Source organism: Podarcis pityusensis (assembly GCF_964106645.2).
Source record: "Podarcis pityusensis genome assembly, chromosome: 1".
Taxonomy (NCBI): domain Eukaryota; kingdom Metazoa; phylum Chordata; class Lepidosauria; order Squamata; family Lacertidae; genus Podarcis; species Podarcis pityusensis.
Genome location: NC_138028.1, coordinates 26,489,598 through 26,508,608, shown reverse-complemented (window position 1 = coordinate 26,508,608; position 19,011 = coordinate 26,489,598). Strand labels below are relative to the sequence as shown.

Sequence of the window (19,011 nt, the reverse complement as noted above, 5' to 3'; positions counted from 1 at the left end):
GGATTGCTGAGCCTAATCTGCCTCTGAGCTTTTCCCACTAGCGCCTTGAGTCTAGACTGACAGGCGGAGAGAGGTCTGTAGGGGGTTACACTTGGCCGTCCCATTTTTGCATCATGCCCACTGAAAGGGAGACATCTGCAGAAGGCAAAGCGAGGAGGAAGCCAACAGCACTGCCGTTAAAACAAAACAAAAGTGTGCAGAAAGCCAAAGGGGGATCTATTAGACGACTCCGGCAGATGAACTTTGGCCTGAAGAATGTGCATCTTCGAAGCTACTTGCCAAGGTGATTTCCTGCCTTGCATTGTTTGATTAACCCCAAAAGAGCTGGCATGGCACTGCTGTCAGGAAGAGCCTCATTCAGCTTATTGTGTTAGCAACCCGAGGGCACTAATATCAGTGATATAAAATTAGAAGTCTTCATGCTTGCGCTGTTAGTCTGTCCCCTGGCACTGTGGAATCAGAGAGGTAGGATTGATCTTGACCTTCCTGTTTAGCTATTTACCAGTAAGTGGTAATTCTTTAGTCACTTACCTGGGTGTAAGTCTTACTGAACTCAGTAGAGGTGTCTTCTGAGTCGACATGTAGAGGACAGGGCTGGCAGTCTTTAAGATTCCACTCAATTTGTTTGTTTGTTTAGACTATTTGCCAAAAAAGACTATTAGACTATTTGCCAAAAAAGTAAACATGGTGACTTACTTAAGGCAGCTCACAATGTAAGAAAATGTATGTTTAGCCTGGAAAACAGGAGACTGAGAGGAGATGATGATGATGATTTATTTATTTATTTATTTATTTATTTATTTATTTATTTATATGGGTGTGTTTCCCCAGTCACTCTGGGTGGCTTTCAACAACATATTAAAAATACAATAAACATCAATTGTTAAAAACTTCCCTAAACAGGGCTGCCTTCAGATGTCTTCAGATATTTATTTCCTTGACAACTGATGGGAGGGCGTTCCACGGGGCGGGCGCGATATGATAGCCATCTTCAAATATCTTAAGGGCTGTCACATGGAGGAGGGAACATGGTTGTTTTCTCCTGCTCTTGGGAGTAGGACTCAAGGCAATGGCTTCAAGTTGCAAGAAAGGAGATTCCGACTGAACATTCAGAAAAACCTTCTGACAGTAAGAGCTGGTCAGCAGAGGAACAGACTCCCTTGGGAGGTTGTGGACTCTCCTTCCTTGGAGGTTTTTAAGCAGAGGTTGGATGGCCATCTGTCCTGGATGCTTTAGCTGAGATTCCTGCATTGCAGGGGGTTGGACTAGATAACCCTTGGGTTCCTTCCAACTCTACAGTTCTATGAATCTGCAATTCTAGGTGCGACACATAAAGAAAAATGAATGGGAGGGAGGAGGGGAAAGCAAGCTCTGGCACATGTTATTAAAGCTATAGAGTCAAATATATATGTTCTGGATGGAGCTCAATGGCACACACAGGAGATCATTCCATCAGCATAATTACTTCTGCCTGAAAGGTGGAATAATTTCCCCTCCTATGTGCTGTTTGAGGGGTTATCCTGACCCTACTGAGCAGACTTTGTGGGGGCGCAGGGTGCACGGGGTGAGGAAAGGGGGAAGTTCCACTGTGCTGGTGGGACTTGTGCTGGCTTCTGCTAGTAAATGAACCTAGTTAAATATGCCATTGTGTATAAATGGATATGGAAGTGGGGTTTAAAACAAAACAAAACAAAAATCCAAAAATTGGGATTGTGCTTTGCAGAATTGGGTCCTCCTGTCAGGTTTCCCACAAGCATCTGGATGGCCACTGTGAGAACAGGATACTAGAGCCATTGGCTTGATCCAGCAAACACTTCTTAAGTTTGTAGAATCTTGGGAACTTATTGAGGGTTTAAATTTTATTTTTAAAATAAAGTATTAAGAACATTTTAAAACTGTGAAGCAAGAATAAAAAATATACAGCCCTCCTCAGTATCCTAGCATACAAAAAATCCATTACAATGAAAGAGAGCTAAATATAAATCCTTTTAAAGGCATAATAGTGATAATAATAACAGCAGCAGCAGCAACAACAACAACATCAATCTGTGCTTTTCCCAAAAAAAGTTTAGGGGTACTCTCATTTTGTCTCAATAAAATCGCCATTTTATAGTTCAAATCCAGGAAAAAAAATACTGCTTCACACATTAAACATTCGTTTCTGTCTGAGACTCAGGAAAAACAGTGACAGAAAATGAGGCCGCCATTGGGGGTAGCAACGGAACTGATGATTCACTGTGCTAGAGAAGAAACTATTTATTTATTTTTTAAAAAAAGTTTCTTCTCCCGTTAGCTTCACAAATTGTTTAGGGGTATGTGTACCCACCCCTGCGTCCCCCCAGAAAAAAGCACTAATAATAATAATAATAATAATACCAGATTAATGCAGTTGCAGCTACACTGAATCACTATAATATTAGATTTCTGTATTTTCAAGGTAGAGTAGCTTTCATTTAAATGTCAGCATATGGAAGAAAAGAGCACCACATAGTAAAAAACAATTCAGATTTAATTGAATCCTCAGTTCCCCTGATGTGATTTGTTAGATGGTCTATTACAGCATAGTTCCAAATCTGTGCATATAAAAGCTTAATCTCTCTCTTTCTCTCTCTGTGTGTGTTGTGTTGGTGAGATAAATTGAAATTGTTCCATCAGAGCAGCTGTATGTAATAATTGACCATATTGTGGCATAAGGTCACTAAGAAGACTGAAAGTGTGACATGAAACAATCTCCCCTCTATCTCCCCCCCCCCCTTTATTTATGGATGTTTCCCCTTTTAAAAAAGCCAGAGGGTAATTTTGTACACAAAGTCTTTGCAAAGAATGTGCTCAAAAATGGATGGTCCCCACTAACGCCAGAATGTGGGAGCAAGGAGCAGAGGACTGTAAGTAATTACCACTGGACTTAGCCAATAATTCATGCTATATTTCTGATTAATAAGATGTAACTTACTTGGCAATCCTGAGGGATGAAAGGCAAGCTTGCAATATAAGACTTGATTATCATCTGAAGCACTTCAGCTTTTCTTTCCCACCATGAGAAAGTTCATTTGGAGTCATCAATTACAATTAAAGGATCATTTTTGCTTAACCTGCTGAAAACAGATTAAATTACGGGCAATCCAAATGGGCTGATTATATAATCAACAGCTTATATTGCATAAAAGGCAGATAAAACAGGAATCTTGTTATGATGCAGGAAAAAAATACACATGATATTTCTTAACCAGAAAGAAAATCATTCAAAGGATTTACTTGCCTGTAGTTATAAATTTAAAATCTTCTGTCACCATGCGGTTTGCATTATAGATGTCAACTTGGTAAAGAGTCAAGGCAGAGACAACACAATTAATAATGAATATGAATAAATAAAATGATCAGATTCTAGTCAGGCAATTAATAAAACTACAGCCTCTCAAAAAAAGAAAAAAAAGAAACTTGTTCCAGAAATTTTCTATAGTACTTATGTAGACAGGGACAGGAAAAGCAATGGAGGAGAATAGGGGATTGTCAAAAGACACAAAACACTCTTGATTATTGTTGGCCAGTTATTTACTAGCACAGTGGACTAAGTACATAAGGGCTCGTCTAATCAAGCATTTTCTTTTCACATTCTGGCCAACCAGATGCATAATGGAAGCCAACAAGTAGACCCTGAAATCACTTTCCCCACCTGTGATTCCTGCAACTGGTAGGAGCGTTTCCACCCCCATCGCTCAGCCCAGACACTGAGGTCCTCCTCCTAGGGTCATCTGCTAGTTCCCTAACTGTGAAAAGCAAAGTTACAGGGAAACAGGCAGAGGGCCTTCTCAGTAGTGGCACCCTCCCTGTGGAACACCCTTCCTTCAGATGTCAAGGAAATAAATAACTATCTGACCTTTAGAAGACATCTGAAGGCAGCCCTGTTTAGTTTTTAATGTTTCATGTTGTATCTGCTGGGAGCTGCCCAGAGTGGCTGGCGAAACTCACTGGTGGAGGAAGGGGGTGTGGTAGGTGCGGGGCCCCCCAGGTGTCATCCCTGAGGGGGGGTGACATCCCCCCCCCAGGATGCTCGCCCCCGGGTGCACAGCATGTGCACTGCTCCGGGTGCCGGAGCAGCTAGCTCTGCCTCTGGTGAAACCCAGACCGATGGGTGAGGTATAAATAATCAAATTAGTAGTAGTAGTATTTAGAGGCATACTGCCTACAACTGGAGGTTTAAAATATTTTGATCTTTCCTCATAGGTAAATTGCTTCATCCCCTTAATCATTTTGGTTGCAGTTTTCCAACCCATTTCAAACTCTACAATATCCCTTTTCAGGTGAGGTGTATACAGTAATACTACTACTACTACTACTACTACTACTACTACTAATAATAATATATTTATACCCCGCTCATCTGGCTGGGCTTCCCCAGCCATTGTGGGCGGCTTCCAACAAAATATTAAAATACAGTAATGCATCAAACATTAAAAGCTTCCCTAAACAGGGCTGCCTTCAGATGTCTTCTAAAAGTCTGGTAGTTGTTGTTCTCTTTGACATCTGGTGGGAGGGTGTTCCACAGGGCAGCTGCCACTACTGAGAAGGCCCTCTGCCTGGTTCCCAGGAAGAACGTCCTCATGGTAAGAACTGCTTGACTGTGAAACAGTCTCCCTCAGGAGGTGGTGGACTCTCTTTCCTTTGAGGTTTTTAAGCAGAGGTTGAATGGCCATCTGTCCTGGATGCTTTAGCTGAGATTCCTGCATTGCAGGGGTTGGACTAGATGATCATTGGGGTCCCTTCCAACTCTACAATTCTATCATTCTATGTTCATATGATTCTAAAAAGTGCACACTGTTTCACACATACACTTGTAAATTCATAGGGACAGTGTATACCTTTGTTTAGAATAACGTTTGAACAAGCCTTGCGTTTCCATGATACATGTGTTCACTACAGCTGGCCTCAGGGATACAGTAACATCTTAGATATACTCCTAAGATGTAATATACAAGGAAGCACACTTTCAGGTAGACCCATGCAGACTTATTCCCCTTTGTTTTATTTTCCTTTGTTAGCAACCTCAGACCTGTGTGGCATGACTAAACAGCAATTGCAATTTATAGCACCTTTGTAGTGAAAACCTACAAACGTCTACTTAAAATTAAATACAAAGATTTTAATGTAGCTTACTCCTGGGCAAATGGGTACAGGATTGCGGCCTTAGTTTCTCAGATGGAAATTACTATGCAAGTTCAAAGCATTATTATTGTTATTCAAAATGGAAAAAAGAGAGACCTGTGTATTTTTGTTCCACTCTCGCAACAACAGTGTAGAAGATTGATTTCCTTTCCATTAAAATTGTACATTTTACTTATGACCCAAGGGGCTTAACACAATATATTGGGTAATCATAACAGTAATAATAATAATAAATTTCATTTATAGGCATCCATGCCTGAAGGCCACTTGGCATCCTATAAAATAATAAAAACAATTTTCCAATATAGAAAACCCCAAGAGCTTGTAAACAAGTTCCCCTGCTTCCATCCCACCCACTCTGTAACTATAAAGATAAAATATTACAAAAATCTGAGCAATGAAACTAAATCCCCAAAATTTAATCCAGATCTCACTGGGATGGCAAACCAGTGTCTGGTTTGGGACACTTTATATTGCAAATGGAAGAGTCTTCTATGCAAAAACCTCCCTGCACATAAAAATCTAGGTTCTAGGACATCCAGGGAGGTTGAAGCTGGAATCTTTCTCCTTGATAATATAGTTTCCTGCATGCAGGTAACCTTTTGCACAGAAGGGAATTATTTCATGTGAGCACCACCTTCTGTCTGAAGTGGTTCAGTTTAGACATGGGTTAAAACTAATTTCAGTGGCTCTTTGGGAATGATTAACCTCAAAGTTCAGGCCTTGAAAGTTCTTTTTTTTTTTATTAAAGCATTAGATAATGTGGTAGTGAGTCACCTATGTCTGAGGTGAAAAGATAATCTAAACATGTCAATATTCAAAACTCTTTTTATGAAATGGGAAGTCTCTTAATCAATGTTAGCTATCAAGGCTTTTTTTTTTTTCGTTCTGGCATCTCTCAGGTGGGTGTCATTGCTATTCTAAGAGAACAAGAGAGGTGTTCATGGTGAAATCAGGCACCTCTTTTTCTAGAAAAATAGCACTGGTTATTCCAGTATTCACCAAAATGTACATAGATCATTGTTGTTAAACGAGGCTGCCTAGATCTTTCACAGTTAATAAAATCATTTATTTTGATAGTTGTCAAGAAGCAGGCATATCCAACATATAGCTGTGAACTGCTCTGTGGTCTTCAGTTGAAGAAGAAGAAGAAGAAGAGTTTGGATTTGATATCCCGCCTTTCACTCCCTTTAAGGAGTCTCAAAGCGGCTAACATTCTCCTTTCCCTTCCTCCCCCACAACAAACACTCTGTGACGTGAGTGGGGCTGAGAGACTTCAAAGAAGTGTGACTGGCCCAAGGTCACCCAGCAGCTGCATGTGGAGGAGCGGGGAAGCGAACCCAGTTCACCAGATTACGAGTCCACTGCTCTTAACCACTACACCACACTGGCGGTATACACATTTAAAATAATAATAACATATTGAAATACCATTTTTATTTGGGGAAAGACCACTAGAGATACCTTTAGTACCTAGTTGCTGTTTATGATCTGTGCTATATAGTATATCTGATGATCAAAGCCTGTTAGCTAGAATAATGGTGGAATTTAAATTCTATTGGGGGGGGTAGATTTATTCCACATTTCCTTTAAGCAAGGAAGGAAACTAATAGCCTATAGCTGGAGTGCTCCCCCTCCCCCAATTATTAGGCAGCCTTACTAAATTCTAATCAGATCTGGTGAAACATTTAACTAAAGTTTCATTCATAACAGCCCCATTCACACTATACATTCCAGACCCTCCAAGTATCCCTATTTTCCAGGGATGTCCCTGATTTAGAGAAGCCGTACCAATTTCTGATTTGATCCCAGAATGTCCCACTTTAAATTTATAGTTTGGATAGGGCCCCCAAAATAAAAATATAATGGTATTTCCTGCTTTAATTAAGATGATTGGTTGACTGATATACCATCCTTCATCTGAAGATCATAGGGTGGTTTACAGTATAAGTAATTTAATGACACACATCTCTCTCTTGGATTTTATATATAATGCTCCAGTTATGCTTGACTGCAAGTCTTCCATAATCATTATTCCCTTATTGCTAGATTGGAGCAACTTTATCACAAAGCCTGAACAGCCATGAAAGAGGCGGTTTCTGCTGGAAAATATACTCCCAGCCTCTGAACCACTGCCTGCCTGGAGACTAGAGTAGCTCCCAAGAATACATGTTGGTCAGCCATCCCTGGTATAAGAAAACAAAAATGTCTGGCTCCTCTATGGACATGTGAATTTAAAGAAAGCATTTCTAAATATTTGAACTCACATGGGTCCAGAGAAGCCAGCTTGCATGATACACTTAACTGCAATCTTCCATCATCATCATCATCATCATCATCATCATTATTAACTTTTGATAAAGTTTCTCAGCAGAGACTGAGTAAACTTATTATGCATGGGATAAGAGTACAGGTTCTCTTACAGATCAATAAATGCTTGAAGAACAAGAAGCAGAGAAGAAGAATTAGTGGAGAGAGGTAAGATGTTCAGCCAAAGACCAGTGCTGTTGGCCTGGTGAATAGGTGACATAGAGGTGAGAAATGATTTGACCAAGTTTACTGGTAACATTCATTCAGGATGGTAAAGCAAAACAAACAAGGTTGTGTGGGCAGTTCTCAGAACTGTGTGATTGGGTATTAAAATGGCAAATGTGGTTCAATATACATATATGTGTGAAGTTTTAACTTCACATATATACTGATGGAATCTGAACTGACAGCAGCTTACTAGGAAAGTGATTTTGAAGACATGGTGCATAGTTCAATGAGAAAATTGACCCAGTGTGCAGAAGCAGTAAAAAAGAGAGGACTCCATGTTAGTGATCATTAGGGAAGGGAACTGAAACAACATTGCCAATATCATAACGCTTTTGTACAAATCTATGGTGCCACCACAGTTAGAATACCTGTATATAGTTCATCACAGCTCAAAGGGGATATTTTAGTGCTAGGGAAGATGCAGAAAGGGATAACTAGGGAGGTATAGAAATCAGAAAAAAGGTGTGTGAGAAGGGTCATGATATAAATTTGTGCATGGGGTTGAGGAACATATGCACACAAACGCACATCTCTGTGCATGTAAGGCTGAGATGGTGCCATCATTGGAACATTACTAGGAACAAAAATCATGTAAGTTTGCAACAACTGATTGTATTGAATGGCACTGTGATCACCTTTTGATGAGGAAAGGCAAACATGGAGGAAAACAGCTCTCAGAAAAAGCAGTAATGGGAACAACAAAGCAATAAATGGAATCAAAGCAAAGGAAATGCTCAGAAAGGTGAGTTCTTGGTGTTCAATGGACTATGTTGAATGTGCTTATTTCAAGTGAATATTGAAAGAATGGAATATTCAGCCCTACCGTAATTAAAATTCAGCTCCCATTATTAGGCTTCCTTGTGTGCTTTTTCTGTATCTTGAGTAACTTAATAGTGGAATGAGTATGAGCACAGATGCTAAGAAACATCTCTTTACATCCACACTTGGTACCCATCAGTCACGTTCTCCTTTTAAGCCTTTTGTGTTGAGTCAACGTGATTTGATAGCTATGAGTTTTTCCTACATAATTGCATTTGACTGGACTTAACTGTCCAGGGGTCGTTTACCTTTTTACCTTACCTTATTACTTTTTTGTTGGTGTCCAAAAATTTCTCTGGTGTACTTCAATTTAGCAGTGATGAAAGTAAGAAATGTGCTATACGTTACCAAGACTCAAAACTTTTCCAAGGGGACTGAAGTGCAGAGAGATGATCGCTAAGAAGTCACAGATTATACTTGGCTAACTCAAAGTGTACATTGCATCCAGGAGGCTAAGAAATAAATGCTTCATTTCCAACGCACAATGAAAGTCATTTTGGATCCTGTGAATTCTCCCAAGGGCCATGCCACTGATTCATGTCCAAGGATTAATGCATTTTCTAATATCATTGATCGTGGGGAAAGCATTCAGTGACCTTGCTTCACATGTAATAAATTAGTGGATGCTGGGTTCCTGAGTGCAATAGGAATTTTACCTCCCTGGTACAATGAACACTTGTTTGTGAATTTGTTTGCTAATAGGATCAATAGAGGCCATCATCATTAATCATCTTGTACTTTTGACTTTCGGCTTTCCAGAAAAGACCTTTAGCTGTTCTACATTGTTGATTTTTCAGATATTGACTTGCTGTTTTTTAATCTCTCTCTCAGGTTGAGAGTTGGACAGTAATGCAAACTTGATTCTTCCACCCAAATCCCAAACTCGCTTCCTTAGAATAAAATCCAGTGGATTTCAATGGTATCCCCCCCCCCCTTGTTGGTGCCCATGAGATGTTTCACTTTTTTGAAATCAAATGAAATTTAGTCGTTGGTTAGCATTGGGCATAGTTGCTGCTGGAAACTTAAGGAGGTAGCGCTCATTCTTATGTAGTCACCAGGCTTTCCCTAAAGCAGTGAAATCCCCTTTAGATGCATTTAGATGCCCAAATCCCATCAGCCCCAGTCAGTGTGCCCAATAGCCAGGGTGGTATTGTCCAATAATGTCTGGAGTCCACAGTTTCCATTTTCCTGCCCTAAGTCAAAATTTGTTCCTCCTTAGCAAAGCATATGAGGCATTTCAAATACAGTGGTACCTCGGGTTACAGACTCTTCAGGTTACAGACTCCACTAACCCAGAAATAGTACCTCGGGTTAAGAACTTTGCTTCAGGATGAGAACAGAAGTTGTGCGGTGGTGGCGCGGCGGCAGCGGGAGGCCTCATTAGCTAAAGTGGTACCTCAGGTTAAGAACAGCTTCAGGTTAAGAACGGACCTCACCTCCAGAACGAATTAAGTTCTTAACCCGAGGTACCACTGTAAAGCCAATAGTATAGAAAGCCTAAATGTCACTACTTTTTCTAGACTTGACATTTGTTCAGTTGAATACTTTATCTGGTAAGCTTGTTTTTCGTAGGGAACCAACAGACGTACCTTTCATAATTAAACTAAGCTCATCTTGATTCAATTCTTGCCAGCATTATAAAACCAGCATCCTGAAATCAAAGAGGAGCTTTGTTAAGAAACATCCCAGCATAATCATATTCTTAAGACTGCAGAGTCAGTGAGGAAGAGCACTCTGACCAATCTTGATTACATTATCACCTTGGAAATAACAGCACAGAATGTAATGAAATCAGATGAGGTTTTAGTTTTATATTTTTAAAAGGAAATTATTTAATATTATGACTCATCAAGCAAGCTAATTTCTTGTGTGTGCAACACTGATATACCTTTCTGCAGTAACTATGAAATATCTATAGCAATACATCTGGATTGTATTTTGCAAATGATTTTGATCTGAAAATATAACCTGAGACATTCTCAAGAAAAAGACCTTGCTTTTTTTCGGTTCAGAATGTGGTTGCCTTCAGGGCATCACTTTGGCTAACAAGAAAATATGCAGCTTAGAAATTGTCTGAAGTGGGGCTTGCCGAGAACTGTGTGTACTGACCACAAGATTCAGTTTAGACTCCAGTTTGCCACTTCTTAAAACAGTCTGATTTGGCTCCGATCAAGTTGGGGCAGGGGGGGTCTTAAGTATGCTTTGTTCCCCACACCCTTATTAACTATTGGGACATTTTAAAAATATAGCTATGTTGTTGCTTTTGACAAAAGGGAATGGAATTTTTGAACATAGCAGTTGCCCCTGAGTGGATCTAGGGACTTTTGTGCTGGAGACCCCTAAAATATGACTCCGACCCTGAACAACATATAGCCTTTTAAAAATTATTATTATTATTTGACAAAATCAAATGAAATTTGCAGGAATGGTTACTCCTTCAGAGGGCATGAATCCTGTCATATTTCAGAAGAATGTTTGCAGTGGTTTTCTTATACAGGCAGCTATTACAGTTTGCAGATGCCTAAAAAGGAATTACTTGTTATCCCCTGTGGGTTTGGAGGGCAATTGGTTTGGAAATTGCAAAAATGGAAGAGATGTCCTTGGGTAAGAAACCTGCCAAAGTATGGTCAAATAGGTCCATGGATTAGGAACTTTAGAAGATGGTTTTGGTGTGGTCTCCAAGGTAAACTTATTCTCTCTGGTTACAAGTTAGAACAGTCTACTGTGAAGGATTTCTCCATCCCAGCATTTCCTTCCTGACACCTTCCTTAAGCTTCAAGACATACGTTTCACTCTAGGAAAGCTACTCCTCCCATCCCCTAGCAAAGGATTGGACAGTGCTTGTAAAACCACCCCCTTTGATTACCAGGTAGTCCTGTCAGTCACAAAAGAGAATTTTCTCCATACTCTCTATCCACTGTAGTGCTTGCTCTCCCAAGGAGACAAGTGAGTGAAGTGACTGGAATGGCGGGGCGGGGGGGATCAGTAGGTGAGATCAATCCACTTAACTTAAAAAACAAACCAAAAACAAACCTTCTTGCTCTCAGATTTGTTCCAGAAACAGAGCTTTTCTCAGCTATAAGAAGTTTTCTTCTGTCAATCCAAGACCAAGGAGACTGTCCACCCCCATATGTCTTCAAAGCTGTTTTGTACCTTCTGGCAATCTGTCAAGACAAGACCGAAGCTTTAGACTTGGTAATCACTGCTTCCAAGAGCAGCTTTTAAAATCTACACTGTCACATTTCTGCAAGTTTGTTATTGATGTTCCTTTCCAGACAATTAAAAGTCACTGTTTTGTTCTCTTAGTACTAGTATCCAGGATACAGCACCAGCAGCACAATATCTCATCTGCTTTCTCATGCAGCAGCTTTCGACATGGTCGATCACGAACTTCTGGACCACCGCCTTGCCGACGTGGGGATCCAGGGCACAGCCCTTCAATGGCTGCGCTCGTTTCTCTCCGGTCGGGGACAGAGGGTGGCGCTTGGGGGGGAATTGTCATCACGCCACTCCTTGGTGTGTGGAGTACCTCAGGGTGCGATACTCTCCCCGATGCTTTTCAACATCTTTATGCGCCCCCTCGCCCAGCTTGTTCGGAGTTTTGGGCTGGGTTGCCATCAGTATGCCGATGACACCCAACTCTATCTGTTGATGGATGGCCATCCTGACTCGGCCCCAGACACACTGACCAGATGTCTGGAAGCTGTGGCTGGATGGTTACGTGGGAGCCGGTTGAAGCTAAATCCTTCGAAGACAGAGGTCCTGTGGCTGGGACGGGGCGATATGGGATTGGGGGGGCAACTCCCATCTCTTGCGGGGGCGCAATTAGTGCCAGCACCATCCGTTAAGAGTTTGGGTGTAATCTTCGACACCTCCCTTTCCATGGAGGCGCAGATTGCAGCTATAACAAAGGCGGCATTTTTCCATCTCCGCCAAGCTAAGCAGTTGGCTCCTTACCTCTCTCGCCCTGACCTAGCCACTGTGATCCACGCGACGGTCACCTCCAGACTGGATTATTGTAACTCGCTCTACGTGGGGCTGCCCTTGAGACTGACCCAGAAACTCCAGCGGGTGCAGAATGCTGCAGCGAGACTCCTTACGGGGTCTTCGCTGCGAGATCACATTCACCCGGTGCTACACCAGCTGCACTGGCTCCCGGTGGAGTACAGGATCAGGTTTAAGGTGCTGGTTTTAACCTTTAAAGCCCTATACGGCCTAGGACCCTCGTACCTACGGGACCGCCTCTCCTGGTATGCCCCACAGAGAAACTTACGGTCTTCAAATAAAAACATCTTGAAGGTCCCAGGCCACAGAGAAGTTAGGCTGGCCTCAACTAGAGCCAGGGCTTTTTCGGCTGTGGCTCCGATTTGGTGGAACGCTCTGTCACAAGAGACCAGGGCCCTGCAGGATTTGACATCTTTCCGCAGGGCCTGCAAGACAGAGCTCTTCCACCAGGCCTTTGGCCAGGGCACAGCCTGACTCCCTCCCTCGGCAATCTTCGCGGAGCTCTGGCCCAATAGTTGCCAGTGGCCTGAATTAATTAATTTTATAATGAATGATTTTAGAGTGTTGTTTATGCTATACTTTTATACTGTTTTATTGTTGTTAGCCGCCCTGAGCCCGGCTTTGGCTGGGGAGGGCGGGATATAAATAAAATTTATTATTATTATTATTATTATTATTATTCCATCAAGGAAGATGAGATAGATTCTTTTTGCTTTCGGCAGAAGCTTGCCAATAAGTCTTTTTATGTCTGGATCGCTGAGATACCATGAAGTGCTTCAGGGGTTCCTGCTTCGACTTGTGTCCACCTCATAAACATCCCACTTTAACTTTTGCAAACCCCAGATACAACTGAGGCATCTTGCTCAGGATTCATTTGAATCCAATGCATACCTAACAGAGAGGAACTATTCGGGGTTACAATTTTTTTCTACATTACAAATCAACAAAACAGAAACAGAAACGTATCTCAAGGCATTTTTATTTGGGAGAACTTTTAATTCTCAAGAGTAATGTAGGGATAAATTTTTGAAGCAGTATTGGCAGTTTGGTGGGGGCTTTCCCCATTTACTTAAAGGTTTTATGGATTTTTACATTATCCTCCTCCTCAAGGAAGGCTAGGGAAAGGAAGGGAGAAGTTCCTGTTCAATACATTTCCCTTTGTTTCCACCCTGCTTCTTACAAATAAGGTAGCTTACTTTTCCCAACAAATCCATACCTATAACCAACAAATTGTTTGTCTGGTTATTGTTTTTTTAATCCACTTCATCCAATGAATCCAAAAACATTGAGCTGAGGTAATTCAGACAAGCATTTTATTTTTTAGCTAACTAATTATAAATGTTTGCTTTAAATAATAATAATAGCAACCCATTTCTAATTATTCTACATTTTCATGATACTAGTTCTTGTCCAGAAGATTAGCTGGGAAGCATACAGTACCCAGATATGAAAGAGAGATTCCTGCTATCATTGATATGTTGGGATGGGACAGTTCCAGCCCTCTAGTCACCTCACAACATTAGAAGGTCCCTTCTCCCCTCATTGCTTTCCTATTAAGTGGTTGCACTAAATGAGGTCCCTCCCAAATTAATGAGCCTAAACAACACCCAAATGGTCCCCAATTACAAGGCATATGGCTAGCAGAGCTGGCAAATTCCTCTGCCTGGGATCTTGGCTAACAGCCAGCATCTGGTGTATTCTGCACTGGTCTAGATGCCCCAGAATTGCACTCATGTCGAGTCTGCAGGCTTCCCATAGGCCTCTAACTGGCCAGTGTGGGGGACAGGAAACTAGATTAGATAGACCTTTGGTCTGATACAGCTGGGCTCTTCTTGTGTTCTCTATTAACACACAAGGGAAATTCTTCTGTGTGCCACCGTTTTTTTTAGACTTGTTCTTGGCACAGCAAAGCTTTAGAACAACTGCTCTGAAGGATGCTGCCCCTTGCTCCTAACCTGCCCTCTACAAGATGCTGAAAGGAATATTAAATATGGCATTAGTGCCCTTAATACATTACAAACTTGCAGGGTGCGTCTCCACTTCCAGTTAATTGGCCTCGTTTCACAAGCACTTTCATTTATCCTGAAGGACAAGCACTTTAGGCAACATTTGTCAGCCTAGCTGCCAGCTCCCCAAAGCAAGCCCAGCTCAGGGTGACCTCATGCACCAAGCATGCAGGGGTCTGACCATGAGCAGAACCCTTGAACAAATATAGACACGAAGGCCAAGCACCATATCAGTTGCAGTGATAGGCAGAGTTTGCGATAAACCTTTATCACATTTGGAAAGGGAGAAAGGAAAAAGAATCTTGGTCCGATTCCAGCTCCAGAGATTGAGACTCCTTATTATTATTATTTTTACCCTCCACTCTCCAACTCTTGCCATATCAAATTAAGCCAAATAAGGCTGACCACTCGCCCCACTTATTTATAACATCACAGGAAACTTGGAATGACTTATTAAAAGATGGAAATAGCTTTCTTCATCTTGGAGACAGGTTTGTCTCTGCCAAGGAACACAGCAGCTGGCTGCGCACACAAACACAACCCCACAAAAAAAGTGCCCCCAACATTGAAGGTTACAAAAACATACCTGGCCTTGCTTAGCGAGATGAGCAAGACATTGGTGTTCCTGCTTTGATACAACACACGACTTTCTCTGAGGGATTGTATCGTCCTTGACTCTCTGGCATTGCCTGATAAATATGAATGACAAAGAGGAACAGAAAATGACTAATTGATGCATTTATCGCAGTCTTGGCAGCAGGACTGAGATCACCATGACTTTGCCTTGGGATGTACTTCAGAACTCAACCCAACCCTATCTTCTCCTACCTACAGCATGGCATAAAGACCATGGCTCTAATAACATAGCAACGTGGTAGCTCCTCTGCCCAGTGGGGTGGCAGCCTGGGAAAGGGGACCCCTAAGTTGTGGAATTCCCTCCCCACAGAGTTGTGATTGGCACCTTCATTATACAGCTTCTAGAGAACACTGATGAAACTGATGAAACTAGGGGGTCGTGGCCTGATCCAAGGACAGGAGCACTACCACCATGCAAATACTTGGTTATCTAAGTTTATTTTAAAATTAGATGTTCTGTTTCCCCTTCCCCCTTGATAATTATCTTATATATAACTTTAAAAACAAACAAACACAGTTTTGTGGGTTGTAGTTGTGCTTTATTGAATAGAGAGAGATGAGGTGAGTGGAAGAGCTGCAGGCCTCAAGTGGGGTCATGCTTTGCACAAGCCCTGAACATGGATGTGTCATCAGAAAAGGCCTTGAAACAATGGTTTCTCTCTGATCCTGATTTAATATTATGGCTATGTGTTCCCTCCACTGTTGGAAGCAGCATGTCTCTGAATACCAATTGCAGGGAACTACAAGAAGGGATGGGACATGGGTGGTGCTGTGGGTTAAACCACAGAGCCTAGGACTTACCGATCAGAAGGTCGGCGGTTTAAATCCCTGTGACGGGGTGAGCTTCCGTTGCTCTGTCCCTGCTCCTGCCAACCTAGCAGTTCGAAAGCACACCAAAGTACAAGTAGATAAAGCCTTTCCTACTCCCAGGAGGGAAGGGATTGTGAGCGGGAGATGATTCCTGCGTCATGCAGGGGGCGCTCCGCCCCCTGCTTCAACTCCAGGGCTGGTGCCACGCCCTTCCCCGGTTGGGCACCCAATAGGGAAGCTTGGCGGGGGCGTGGCTTGCTGCTCAAACGCAGCCGCGCCAACCCATCCCCACCATTGCACACACATTTTCTTCGATTCACCGACCCTCCACTCCCTTTAGATTAGCTGTTCCTGAGACTTTGCTATGGACCTCTGGTTGGTCGCCCTGTTTAACCAGGGGGCCTGGTAGGAGTTTTTTCCAATTGGCCAAATTGGCCCGGCCTCTTGGTTTTTTCGCCTACCTCGTAGCAACCGTCACAACTTTCATGGTATTTGGCCGTTAGGCATTGGAATGTGTTGTTGGTGTTTCGGGGGGCAAGGTGTGGCCATCGCCTTCCCCAACAATTTTGGGTATTCCGCTAAAGGAATCTGGTGGTTGTGGATCCTGTCCGATGTCCGTGTGGCGGGGGGCCATGGCACAACCCTCGGTGACATCAGGAAGAGAGCCTATGGTTGGATTAGCATCAACAGGCTTCCCCTACTGGTGGTTAACCCCCTCCTCAGACTCACCCCTCTACGAGTGGGTGGAGTCTAATGTTCCGTGGTCAGTGCCTAAGCCAATACTTTCTCACATGCTGTAATCAATAAAGTTGTGGCCTTTACCTTCCCCATTAACCTTACATTCTGTGTCCACGTGTCTTTATTCTCCAAGCGGGGATCGGGTCCTCGAATCACAAATAGGTACCACTCTGGCAGGAAGGTAAACGGCGTTTCCGTGCGCTGCTCTGGTTCGCCAGAAGCAGCTTAGTCATGCTGGCCACATGACCCGGAAGCTGTACTCCAGCTCCCTCAGCCAGTAAAGCGAGATGAGCGCCGCAACCCCAGAGTCGGCCACGACTGGGCCTAATGGTCAGGGGTCCCCTTTACCCTTTACTTTACAAGAGGGGACAGTTGCTGTTGCACACAGGCTGTGCTTGTGGGCTTCCTATAGGTCCCATAGAGCTTCCAATAGGACCTAACCCAGCAGGGCGCTTCTGACGTTCTTAACATGTGTAGCAACATATCAACATTTCTCGTAATATGTTTCATTTCATTCTCTCTCGCCCCGCCCTCTGCCAATTCCTTAATTAAAAGGGACTAATTTTTAAAGGTGATATATATGCTGAGGGTTCTCTTGAGATTTAGCGTTGAAATAATGGCAGCAGAATAGCATACAAAATAATATAAAGGCATACCCCAGCTGCCTTACTGGGATATAGCATGTTCCATATGATGAATTTATTGGCGGGGAATGTAAGCTTAAAAAAGTAAATCCATCAACACTATCAAGATGGATGTGCGGGTAGTAAAATATACACACACCTGCAAGCTGTTCTCAGAAAAAGAGAAATGACCAGTTTCTTCTTGATCTCCTCTTCACCCCCCAATTTCCTTAGAGGTAATTGTTTCCTTAGAGAGAAAATTCGGTCTCTAACATTCCAACTGTTGGAGTCTGGTGGCTTCCTTCCTTCGACTTTTTCTGATGCTTAACTGTAGTAAGAACCCAAAATTAAATAATTCTATTTGTGTGATAAGAACATAAGAGCCTGCTAGATCAGGACAGTGAGCCATCTAGCACAGCATCCTGTTCTCACAGTGGCCAAGCAGATGCCTATGGAAAGTCAGCAAACAGGACCTGAGAACAACAGCCACTTTCCTCTCCTCTAGTTTCCAGCAACTGATTTTCAGAGGTATTACTGCCTTTGACCATGGAGGCAGAACATGGCCGTCAGGGTTAGTAACCATTGATAGCCTTATCCTTTATGAATTTGTCTAATCCTCTTTTAAAGACATTCACATTGGTGGCCATCACTGCCTCTTGTGGGAGCAAATTGCATAATTTAATTACAGAAGATCGTGATCTGGTTTTGACAGTCCTGGACATCTGTGAAGACCTGTAGTACTGAGATTGTCTCAGCAACTATGGGCCAGTTGACGTGGCAGAACATGTCGAGACTGGGAGTGGTGACAGTACATATGACCCCCTTCCTCCACCATGTGTTCATCAGAACCAGCCAATAGCATACAGTCCAACTTTTTCTGACTCAAAACCAGGATGCTCATCTTCTGGGCATGCTCCCAGGAGAGGCACATGATCCGTGCATCATTCTTGCCTCCCAAACGTGCTTTTTTCTGGGTGAGATCTCTTGCCTTGCCCCAAAATGCGTGTGAGATAATGGCTGTCAAGATAAAAAAAGGAATGTCCCTTTTTTTTCCAGGACACTTGGAAGATATGCAACAGGGCTTGTGTGAAGGTCTACAAGCAATGGGGATTTGTGGAACCTGATGTTCAGATGGAGGATGCTTCACACTGAAAGCTGTCTGCGTGATGGAGGGAAGGCGCTTACATGACCCCATGGCTATGCTATTTCAGCACTGTTCACCCCCCAAAAAACGTATGAACCAGGACTCTACCCTTCCTACTATTTCTTTCCCTTTCATCTGTGCTGGTATTCCAGTTCATTTCAGAAGTTTGGGCTTCTAGCCCTTCTAGGCAACATTGCCCATGATGGTTGAGCCAGAGGCAATGGTGGGCAGAGCAAACAAATGTTACCTCTGCACAGTTCTCTGGTTTCTGCATATACTCACATACTCTGTCCTTCATCCAGGCAGAGTAAGCAGGCAAACAGAGGCATTATCAAAGTTCAATAACATATTCCAGCTAGGCAAAGAGAGGTATGAAGCAAGGCTAGTGTGTGGTCTGGTCTGGAGAGAGAGAATGTTGACTGATGGAGGTTGTGTGGCCCTGTGAGGTTCCTAAGTACCACACAGTGAGGCCTGCAGAGTTCTATTTGGCCCCCAAGCCTAAAGTTTTCCACTCCTGCCCTAAAGCATC

The 19,011-nt window shown here is 42.7% G+C and overlaps 1 long non-coding RNA gene across 1 annotated transcript; it reads right to left on the bottom strand.

Moving 5' to 3' along the window:
• Nucleotides 1-968: 968 nt before the first annotated feature.
• Nucleotides 969-15,217, bottom strand: LOC308459349. The gene is made up of 3 exons (XR_013978021.1): nt 15,118-15,217; nt 2,954-3,092; nt 969-1,317 (listed from the first exon to the last, which is right to left on the bottom strand). It is a non-coding gene; the product is annotated as an uncharacterized lncRNA (long non-coding RNA).
• Nucleotides 15,218-19,011: the final 3,794 nt, after the last annotated feature.